The following is a 12,158-nucleotide window of genomic DNA, read 5'->3' as shown; positions in this document are numbered from 1 at the left end:
AAGTGAAAACAAACCTACGGATGCACTGTCAAAACTCGCATCCACCGGCTTCCAACACCTAGCAAAGGGGATACGCATTGAGATTCTGCAAAATCCCTCAGTACCCCTGCGCCAAGTCAATGTCATCTAGTACGGTACAACATCCTGGATGACACCAATCATTGCATACTGGAAATCAAGTGTTACTCCCAAAAGCAAGTCTGAGGCACGTAAGTTGCAGTACAAAGCATGCCATTATCAAAGGGGTATGGTCCCAGATCTCGCGTCAGCATGACCGCGAGTGACCATTACCCTTATCAAAACCCCCACTAGCTAAAGACTTATCTGTGTCCGTGCGGGCACGCGCGAACACAGAGGTCAAATCCAATCTGCCCAATGATGGAAGAGGACTTACCTGGAGTATGAGAACGGTATAACGATGCGGCGTGGCACCACATCTAGTGTATGAAAACGGTGTATGCATAGCGATGCGGCCTAGCACCGCATCCTGTGAACACTTCTATCAATAAAAGGGATCTGGATAACAGCAACAGTCACCACAAGTGGCGATGCGGCTTGGCACCGCATCCCACAGTCTTTGCCAGAAGGACAACGCGTGAACAACGGCAGTTACTGCAGGTAGCGATGCGGCGCGACACCGCATCCTGCCCACAAGGCAAGTGGGACTGACAGTACAGTGCAAGTGGCACCAATGATAGTCGCCTGTCAGGCCATACGTAAGCGACAGACTGACACTGCAGTAGGGCGTGGCTTCGCCTCCACAACCGACAAGTCTGACACAGCTGCATAAGGGCTGCACGTCGTCAGTCCGTCCATTCAACTCCTCCTTCACTCCTCGGCTATAAATACCAACCCCAAACCAGGTTTGAGATATCTCTTCACAACTCTCTCACTACTACTACTATCAGGCTTTGCTTCCCAAGCAAATTACTGATTCTCACGCCAGAGAGTGGTAACAAGGAGCACCCCCACCCCATCCTCCTTGTTACAAGTCACGGCTTGTTTCCTTGTGCAGGAGATCCACCGGCGGACGATCCAGCCAGCGATCCTCGAGAGGAAGGGATTAACCCTTCTTGACAAGACCAGTGAGTTAACCCTGCCCGGTTAACCATTGTTTCATCAGTAGGTGTAACCTTTGAACCTTCTTTTGTGAAGCATACTTAGCCTCCTAGGGTCTTGTAGACGCGATGTCTTTGAACAATCCCCCATTTATGTAGGAGACAATATACATTCACACAATATTCACCCTAGTTGAGTCAAGTCCTCATGGTTGTGTTCGTTTATGGTCATGGAACACTTTCCTGGTTCTGCGAGAGCTCTAGGATTTGCGCCTCCCCACAAATCCATTCGAAGCGACCCCACTTCTCTCTAACATAGGTGATGTGACAACTCGTATTTCAAACCTCTATTTGTGTGCTTCGATGTAACTTGTTTGGATTATACGTGACTAGTTGACGTAGTGGAACATTTTATTTTGTTATGTTATGTGTTACGTGATTGCATGTGAATATCATAAGTTTAGTCGCACAACACTAGTTCAACCACACGAACCTTTGGGCCGTACACATTCCTCTCGGCTCACTATGCTTGGACTCGGCCCACCCCTCTAAACCGAGTATACATTCACGCATACACACACCTTTGGGGTCTTTTACTTCTCACAATCTTCAATCAAGAGAACACACACAAAACCCTAGCTTCTCCCTCTCAAACTCGACGGCACAAAGCAACCGTGCATCATTCTCTTGTTCGGATCACTCTCATCACCTCCTTCTACTCGTAACCGGTTAGTGTTTCACTATCATTGTTTTGTTAGGTGATTTTGGGTGTCATGAGTTGTGTGGTAATTAGAATTGGTTGTGTGAATGATGATATTCTCATGATTTGGATTGTATGATAATAACCTAAAAACCGATTAGATAGGTTAGACTATCATGACTAGTTGTTGCTATGATGATTTCGTAATGATGCGCTTGAACCGAATCAATGTAATCGGCTGTTATGGTTTGATAATCAACATGTCTTGTGTGATTGGTTAGGATTTCATGTTGATATAAAAGTTCATTATTTCGACTCAATTGAGGGTTTGATTAACTGTTCGTGATTATGTTTAATGTACATGTTCGATTTCACCTAGGGTTCATATACATTAGATGCTAGATTTGCTTGGTGTGATCGATTTTAGGATGGTTGAATTGTAAGAAACTGTTAACTGATTGATTGATGTAAACTTGGAAACCTGAATAAGTTTAACCGATCTACATGAAATCAGGAAAGCTGTTACATATGCTTAGTCTCGACACGGGTTGCGAGTCGAGAACTCACCGTCTCGACTCGAGACCAACACACCGACACCAAACAGCACAAACCGAGACGACGGTTGCGGGTCCGGTTGCGACTCGAGACCGTGTAGTCTCGACTAGACATAACAACTCGAGACCATCTCTGTTGCGACTCGAGACTTCAAAACCAGCACAACTAGAGACCACCTAGTCTCGACTCGAGATAGCTTAGTCTCGACTCGAGACCGTGAACACTTGCACATCTTATTGGACTTTCACTGTAACAAGCCCAACTGATTTGGGCCGGACACATGGATTCATTTACGTGACTTTGCTATTGATGGACTGCCATGATTTTTCGTGTATGCCATGATCAATACTTGTATGCAACTAGATGGAATATGTGTAGAAAACGTACGTGCACGACTTGAATACGAACCTAACTTATATGGTAACCATGGTAGGACGTGGTTGACCACCAAATAGCTTGATTTAACTTCTCTGTGTATCTGCCGAGCAACCCAAGGTGAGTTCACACTCTTACCAAGGCATGGGATTCCCGGGGTGTTGGGAATGGGATTGAAAGGATAAGGTTGAATAGATTCATACGGATACCATTACTAGACTACCATACCATCGTCCTCGGTTGTGCAGGATACATACGTAAAACCTACGTATACCTAAGTTACTCACTGTCCTCAGGTTGCGAAGGACACTCACGTAAAACCTACGTGAACGGATACTCACTACTGCCTCGGTTGTGTCAGGCACTTACGTAAAACCTACGTAAACCCCCACGTACCCCTATCCTCGGTTGTGAAGGATACTTACGTAAATCCTACGTAAATTGTACGTATTACTGTTCTCGGGATATGTAGAACACTTATGGTAACGCATAGTCTAGTGGATAAATAACATGGGAAGCCCCCACCAATAGAAACCTATATCGGCCCAGTAGAGCCACCTGATACTCATGAACTTACCTTTTACGCATTTACTTTCTGTGAACTCGCTCAACTAGTTGTTGACTCTCTGCTGCATGCCTTGCAGGACCTTAGGTACTTATGGAGCTTGCACACGGAGGAGCAGGTCGTTGTGGGATTTGGATCGTGAATAAACACTTATTACTTTTCATACATTAACATTATGTTTGGGTTTATACATTATGCTTCCGCTACATTTACTTACGTGGGTGTTGACAAATACCTTTCGTATTGATGGATAACTTTTACTATTTAATTACATGTTCAATATGATTGGTGGCTTGATCCTGGTCATGTCACGCCTCCAAGCGGTGGTACTCCGCGGGTGGATTTTGGGGGTGTGACAGGTAATTCCTCTTAATCATTAGAAGCATAATGGTTAATTTTGGATTTCCTCAAAATCCTTAACCTCAACATGCTTAACCTTTCCTTCATGTCACTGATTGGAATGGACTAGGAAGCATACAACTCCCTTTATTAATTTTGGGGCACCCCCCATAGTGACTCCCTTTGGGTTTATGATTAAGTTTGCCTATTGAACCTAGATCTTGGGATCTCCAGTCAACTAGGATAGGTTTCCCTCATATTCCCTTCTTCTATGGGATTTAGTCCCATTCCTCTTGACGATTTATACACCTTATCTTCGCTTAAGCCTTTTGTTAACGGGGGTGCAATGTTCTCCCTTGACCTAACATAGTCAACTAAGATAACACCCGTTGAGATAAGTTGTCGTACCATGTTGTGTCTACGTCGAATGTGCCTTGATCTGCCATTGTACATCGCGCTATGTGCTCTAACAAGCGCAGATTGATTGTCACAATGTATGCAGATCGCCGTCAACGGCTTTGGCCATCTTCGAATATCTTCCACAAATTGACGTAGTCACTCCGCCTCTTCCTCGCTTTTATCTAAAGCGACGCATTCGGATTCCATCGTGGATCTAGCTATAACCGTTTGCTTGGAAGACTTCCAAGCTATAGCTGCTCCCGCAAGTGTAAACACATATCCACTTGTCGATCTATGATCTTTTATATCCGATGTCCAGTTCGCGTCAGTGTATCCTTCGATCGCTGCTGGCTCACGGGTATAACGCAATCCATAGTCTCTTGTGTATCCTATGTATCTGAGCACCCTCGTGATAGCTTTCCAATGTTCCGTGCTCGGATTACTGGTGTATCTACTTAGCCTGCTCACAGCATATACTAAGTCGGGTCTTGTACATGTCATTAGATACACGAGACTACCAATGATCCTTGAGTATTCTAACTGAGCAACACTCTCGCCTCTATTCTTCCTTAGGCGTTGGGTATTACCAATTGGAGTGCGAGCTATACTCGTATCATCCGAATTGAATTTCCCAAGGATCTTGTCACGTAGTGAGATTGAGTCAACACAAGACCATTTTGGGTTCTAGTGATTTTTACTCCAAGAATCACATCCGCGAGACCCATGTCTTTCATGTCAAACCTCGCTTTCAACATATCTTTCGTTGAGTTGATCATGTTATCATCACTCCTAATGATAAGTATATCGTCTACATATAGACATAAAATCACATAACCCCTGGGTGTGTCTTTAATATAGACACACTTGTCGCACTCAATTATTTTGAAACCATTGTCAATCATGACATGATCAAACTTTTGGTGCCATTTTTTTGGAGCTTGCTTCAAGCCATACAAAGACTTGACCATTTTACATACTTTGCCCTCGTTTCCTGGGGTGGAAAAACCCTCAGGTTGTTCCATGTAAATTTCTTCTTCTAAATCGCCATTTAGAAATGCGGTCTTTACATCCATTTCGTGAACTTCCAAATTTCTTAGAGCCGCAATTGCAAGAACCAATCGTATAGAGGTTATTCGCGTCTTAGGCGAGTAAGTATCAAAGTAGTCTAGACCTTCCTTTTCTCTAAATCCTTTGATTACTAACCTTGCCTTGTATTTATCAAAACTTCCGTCGGCTTTCATCTTCATTTTGAATATCCGACGATATCCAAGTGGTTTACAACCAGGTGGAAGATCTACTAACTCCCGAGTAGGATTTTGCAATACAGAATTAATTTCATTCTTAATTGCTCCTTGCCATTAAGGTCCTTCTGTGGAGGTAACCGCTTCGCGGTAGGTATTGGGCTCACCCTCAACCATATAGCTCATGAAGTCTGGACCAAAGGATTTTTCAACCCTTTTTCGTTTACTTCGTCTAAGCTCACCCTCCTCGACCTCAGGTCGTTCATTTCTTTCATCTACCCATGTAGATGAACCTGGACCTGCTTCATCTACCCATGTATATGAACTTGGACCTGCTTCATCAGCCGTTGTTGATGAAGTCGCATGTGTTTGTCCTAACATAGGATACACATTTTCAAAATATGAGACAATGTTAGGATTTGCTTCCATGATAGTGTGTTTGTGTACATCAGGATTCTTGGACTCATATACAAGAAAACGATGTGCACTACTTTGATGTGCATATCCTATGAAAATGCAATCAACAGTTTTGGGTCCTATCCTAAGATCCTTAGGAGGTGGTACAATCATCTTTGCTAGGCACCCCCACACTTTCAAGTATTTGTATGAAGGATTCTTTTTCTCCATAACTCATATGGAGTTTGTCCCTATTTTTCAAAGGTATCTTGTTCAAAAGATGGTTTGCTGAGAGAATGGCGTCCCCCCTACATTTATCGGTTCACTCCCGAGCTTATCAACATGGCGTTCATCATTTCTTTCAATGTGCGGTTCTTTCGTTCTGCCACGCCATTTGTTTGTGGAGAATAAAGAGGTGTACACTCATGTATAATGCCACCTTTTGCGCATAAATTTGCAAAAGGTGCAACATATTCACCTCCTCGATCGCTTCTCACAGCTTTATCTTCTTTTTAAGTTGATTCTCAACTTCATTTTTGTACAAGATAAACTTTTCTATTGCTTCGTCTTTACTTTTAAGTAATTTACACATTGTAATATTTAGTACAATCATCAATAAACGTGATGAAGTACTTATTTCCTCCACGCATGGGAACCGCTTTTTAATCACACACATCGGTATGAATTAAATTAAGGGGTTCGGTTATTCATTCAACCGATTTAAACGATGATCGCGTTAGTTTGGATTCAACACATGTCTCGCATTTGTGATCGGACTCAATATGGAATGTTGGAATTTATTTTAATTAAACGTCGTAATGAATTAAAATTTACATGTGCTAGTCTACCATGCCAAACATTAGAAGACTCAATCATGTAAGTAGAAGTAGAAATTTCATTCATACTTGTGTTTTGGTTTACAACCATCACATTCATTTTAAACATACCAATAAGGGCATAGCCCTTTCCAACAAACATTCCACGTCTAGAAAGAACAAAGTTGTCTGATTCAAACACTAGACGAAATCCAAACTTGTTGAGCATCCATCCCGACACGGGATTCTTCCATATCTCTGGGACATAAAGCACATTGGTCAAAGTATGCTCCTTGCCAGACGTCATCTTCATGATGCCAGTGCCTTCCCCTTTGATGCTTGCGGTAGCTTTATTTCCCATATAAAGCCTTTCTTCACCCGACGCTTCCTTGAATGTAGAGAAAAGAGCCTTGTCTCCACAAACATGGCGGGTTGCACCCGTGTCAACGAACCATCCTTTTGGGTTTTCACCCATCGCGTTGACTTCTTCAATCATAGCCGTTTCCTCGGTTATCATTGCAATCAGAGGCATACCATCTTCATCAACCATGTGCGCACGCTCAGGCTTAGGTTTCTTGCATTGGTTAGCACGGTGCCCCGTCTCATTACAGTTGTAACAAGTACCTTGGAAAGGCTCAAGCTTCTTTTTTCACAGCCCCCCTTTTTGGTCCAAGGTTGTTAACCTTTGCTTTTCCTTTGTTGTCCTTCTTACCCCGTTTGCCCTTATTGCCCTTTAAGGACTCCCCAACTTCCACCATGTTTGCCTTAGCCGAAGCTTGCAAAATGGTGCCTTTTTGGGCCACCCTGTTGTCCTCTTCTATACGAAGACGGACGACAAGTTCCTCAATCGTCATTTCCTTTCGCTTGTGCTTTAGGTAGTTTTTGAACTCTACCCACGAAGGAGGCAATTTCTAGATCATGGCTGCCACTTGAGATGTCTCGCTAAGTACCATGCCCTCAGCGTGGATGTCATGAAGTATAATCTGCAACTATTGGACTTGGTTCATAACAGTCTTATTATCAACCGTTTTGTAGTCCAAGAAACGGGCTACCACAAATTTCTTTGTGCCAGCATCCTCTGTTTTGTACTTCTTGTCTGATGTGTGTAAAATGCAACATATAAAATACATCAAATAAGGCATAAAACTAACCCTTTCTAAGTACTAATGTTGGAAAAAGAGTGCTTTTGTCTTCCTTTTGTATTTTCAGGATTAAATGAGTTCAAATTCACAAAAGAAGCAAAAAGACAGCTAAATCTAACATAAATACAAGAAAAGGAACACAAGTGGATTGCCCGACCCCTAAACGGGATCCTCCCAAGCAAAATAGAGAAGGTAGAAGACTGATCACGCCCCGTGCTCAGCCAGCACGGGGCCGTGCCCACGAAGCAGCAGAAAAGACAAACCTATAGAAGCTTCTATTGCCCACCACGGGGCCGTGTCCAGCGGAGACGGGGGCGTGGCGAAAGTACAGCAGGCGCATTAATTGTAATTGCAAATTACAATTAATGAAGAGAGAGAGTGTCAGACAGGCACGGGGGCGTGTCCAGCGGACACGGGGCCGTGCCCAGCCTTCTGTTCAGCCTATAAATAGGAGTGCTTGGTTTCATTGCAACTCATCCCTTGGCACACCACCTCTCTCACACTTCATCCACCACCCACCACCATCACACCACCATCATCCACCACCATCATCCATTGTCCATCATAGAGTGTGTGAGTCGTCTCGGGATCCAAGATTGATCGTAAGAGTTCTTGACAATCAAGGCCATGTTTTCCTAAGTCTCTTACATCACTTGGTGAAGACAAGTGTTTAGTATAATACTTTTTATTTTTAATCTTTTGTACTTTTTATTTGGTTTTGTATTAATGACTTTAATAACTAGTTGCTTATGTTGAAGGTGGTCTTTCCTTATCGTTTGTCCGTGGTATCTTGGCGTTATTTTACTGTCTATATAAAATAAAAGATTTTCACCATTCATATTTCCACGGTCTATATGGAGGTATGTTGGCTACCTGGTCGGGGGTTAAGGGAACGGTTTGGTAAGGGTCTTGCCCTTGTTCAGCGTTTAGAGGTCCTGCAAGGGACCTGGGTCAAATTTAGCAGGATCTCCTTCAATGCCCATAGGTATTGGATGGCGGGGATCCAAGCTCTTTGACCCCCTCATAAGTTAACTACTATTAATACTATAACCCGGCTATTTAGGACTGTATCCCTGCTGACTCAGACTACTTAGTCGAGGGTAACGTCACAGCCAAAAGCGGGGCCTACCATAATTTGCATTAATAACTTAATTCATTATCTTCCAATAATCCAACCCTTTAGGATTGTATCCTTGGTGACTCAAACTACTGGGTTGAGGGTAACGTCGCCTTCAAAAGAGGGGCCTACTACAATAACTAAGATAATCTCTTAAACAAGTGCAAAAGTGCGAAAATAATCAAAGGTTATACTAATACACGAATCGGATCCAAGTGATTCATCTTGTCTATCTGTTTTTATTTTTATTTTATTTTTCAGCATTTAGTTAGTTTTTATTTTCTTAGTTTAAAAACCTTTCCTAACATTTTATTTTGATTAGACGTTGAGGATAAACCGGTACTAAAAGCTCTTGTGTCCTTGGACGACCTCGGTATCTTACCAACACTATACTACGTCCACGATGGGTGCACTTGCCCATATGTGTGTTTAGTGTTGGTAAATATCATGTTTTATAAATTTAAAACTTGGCTAAAAGTGTAAAAAGGGCTTAAAATATACATCAAAAATATATTACACTACACGCACATCAAGTTTTTGGCGCCGTTGCCGGGGACACAAGGATTTTAAGAAAGTTAGGAATCAACGGCTTAATCATATTTTTATTTTTCTTTTTAATTATTAGGATTTTTCTTAGTTTTTCAGCTTCTGTAGAGCTCAGCACGGGCCGTGCCTGGTCGGACACGGGCCGTGCCCAGCGTTGTTACTGGCAGTTTTTAGTTTTCCAGGTTACAGACGGCTGACCACGGGGTCGTGTCGGAGCAACACGGGGCCGTGTCCAACTCTCCAGTAACTGGGATCTGGAAAACAATCACTGTAACTCCGACCACGGGCCGTGTTCACTGAGCACGGGGCCGTGGTGAACCTTCTGACCAGCATTCTTTTATGTTTTTATTGCAGGACTTGGAACCAGGCGCCATCCTACACAGTATATGAGCTCCAGTTCTAATAAGGACATAAAAGAACCTCTAGAAGAACCCGAACGCTTTCTCAGAAAAAGACAAAAACCAAACACCAAGAGAAAGTTTCGGGGAATCCTCCTACAATGGCGGACCAACGTACTCTCATGGATTATCTACGACCCACCGTAGGTAACCTTGGCGCCGCTATCAATGCACCGAATGTTGAAGCCAATAACTTCGAACTTTGGCCGCATTTGATACAAATGCTTCAAAACTCCGCAACCTTCCATGGGCTTGCGGACGAGGATCCCCATCTACATATTACTAATTTCTTAGAAATATGTGATACCTTTCGGATCAATGGAGCATCAAATGACGCCATCCGCCTTCGAATGTTTCCTTTCTCACTAAAAGACCGAGCAAAAGCTTGGCTTAACGCCCTCCCAGCTGGATCGGTAAACACCTGGGATGAACTAGCCCAAAAATTTCTATATAAGTATTTCCCTCCCGCTAAAACGGCTAAATTAATGACTGAAATTAATACATATTCACAAGAGGACGGGGAATCCTTATATGAAACTTGGGAAAGGTTCAAGGAACTATTATGAAAGTGTCCACATCATGGCCTTGCGATATGGCAACAAGTATCCACTTTCTATAATGGGTTGTTTCCACACACAAGGAAGACACTTGACTCTAGCTCCGGGGGACTTTTAGGTAATCGTCGCCCGCATGAAATATATAACCAAATTGAGGAAATTGCTCAAACCAATTTTCAGTGGCACACCCCCCGAGGTAATAAATCTATTGCCCCGGGCGCCCATAAGGTTGATGAAAGCACTTCTTTACAAGCCCAAATCGAGGCCCTTTCTTCAAAAATAAAAAAATTGGAAATGACAAAAACAGTCTCGGTCATGGCTTGTGAAGGGTGTGGTGGGCCACATTAAAATTGGAGTTGTATGAAAGAAACAGACGATCAACAAGAGTCGGTAAGCTACATTGATAATAGACCTAGGCCGTCGGGTCCTCCAACGGGCACTTACAACCAAGGATGGCGAAACCACCCAAACCTTGGTTGGAGAGAGCCCGGCAATAGTAGTAACCAACAAACCCAACGAACAAACTTTCAACAACCAAGAAATAAGTCACAAAATTTCACTCAACAACAAGGTGGACGAGAAAGGCTGGAAGATACTGTATCTCGCCTTATCTCCGACACCGAAAAGAAAAACTCGGAAAGGTTTCTACAATTAGAATCAAATTTTAGAAATCAACAAGCTAGTATTCAAAACATAGAAAAACAATTAAATCAACTAGCTCAAAATTTTCCCGAGAGACCACAAGGTGCATTACCAAGCAATAACGAAACAAACCCAAAAGCGCAAGTTCATCTCATCACGTTGCGAAACCGCACCGTGGGGCCTGCGGAAGCGCCACCGCCAACAGAAGAGACTATACCCCCGCCTCTGCAGGAGAAGAACTCCCCTCCATCATCAGAGCCTACCAAGGCTCCTCGAGTTTCGTACCCCGGCAGGTTAATTCGTCAAAAGACCAATGAGCAATTCGTAAAATTCGAAAGTCTATTAAAACAATTGCATGTCAATATTCCTTTTATTGATGTCTTAACCCAAATGACCAAATACTCTAAGTTCATGAGGGACTTCCTCACTCATAAAAAGAAAATTGAAACTTTTCAATTAGTTAACTTAGGCGAAGAATGCTCCGCCCTCGTACTCAACAAACTCCCCCAAAAGAGAATCGACCCTGGAAGCTTCACGATTCCTTGCTCAATCGGGGACTCCCCCGTTCGCAATGCACTAGCCGACCTTGGGGCTAGCATTAACCTCATGCCCTCATCAATGTTTAAAAGACTCGGCCTAGGAACAACGAGTCCTACAAAAATGAGCATACAACTTGCTGATCGATCCGTCAAATTCCCACAAGGTGTCATCGAAAATGTCCTAGTAAAGGTAAACAAATTCGTCTATCCAGCCGATTTTGTCATACTCGATATGGAAGAAGACACCGAGGTCCCCCTCATACTAGGGAGACCATTTCTCGCCACCGCACAAGCAGTGGTAGACATGAATGACGGAACGCTCACCCTAAGGTACGGGGATGATGAAGTAAAATTCAGGGTTGGGAAGAGAATAGAGGACGACGACCCAGTCAACTACATGAAGGTTATTGATTCGAGTTTGGATGCTGCTCTCCGACGGTGCAACATGGGATGCCAAACATCCCACTCGGAAAATATATAACCTCACATTGGGTCTAGCCAAGGACCCTTATAAACGTGGCGCACCACGGAGGCATTCCGCGGAACTATCCTTAGTTTAGTTTAATCTTTTAGTTTTAACTAGGTTAGAACCCCGTGTATTACACGGGTTGAATAAATATAATTTTATATACTAAATAAAAAAACATTATATTTTTAAAAACCTCATTTGTTACACGTGTCGAGTAAATATAATTTTATATATTAAATAATAAAAAAATTATATCTTTAAGAAACTCGTTTATTATGTGGGTTGAGTAAATATAATTTTATATA

The 12,158-nt window shown here is 42.9% G+C and overlaps 1 non-coding gene across 1 annotated transcript; it reads right to left on the bottom strand.

The window, feature by feature from the left end:
- Window positions 1–10,125: 10,125 nt before the first annotated feature.
- Window positions 10,126–10,232, bottom strand: LOC118485156. The gene has a single exon (XR_004875461.1). It is a non-coding gene; the product is annotated as a small nucleolar RNA R71 (small nucleolar RNA).
- Window positions 10,233–12,158: the final 1,926 nt, after the last annotated feature.

The sequence above is a fragment of the Helianthus annuus genome, chromosome 12 (genome assembly GCF_002127325.2).
Source record: "Helianthus annuus cultivar XRQ/B chromosome 12, HanXRQr2.0-SUNRISE, whole genome shotgun sequence".
NCBI lineage: Eukaryota > Viridiplantae > Streptophyta > Magnoliopsida > Asterales > Asteraceae > Helianthus > Helianthus annuus.
The sequence above is the reverse complement of the archived record's forward strand: the minus strand, read 5'-3'. Positions and strand labels throughout refer to the sequence as shown.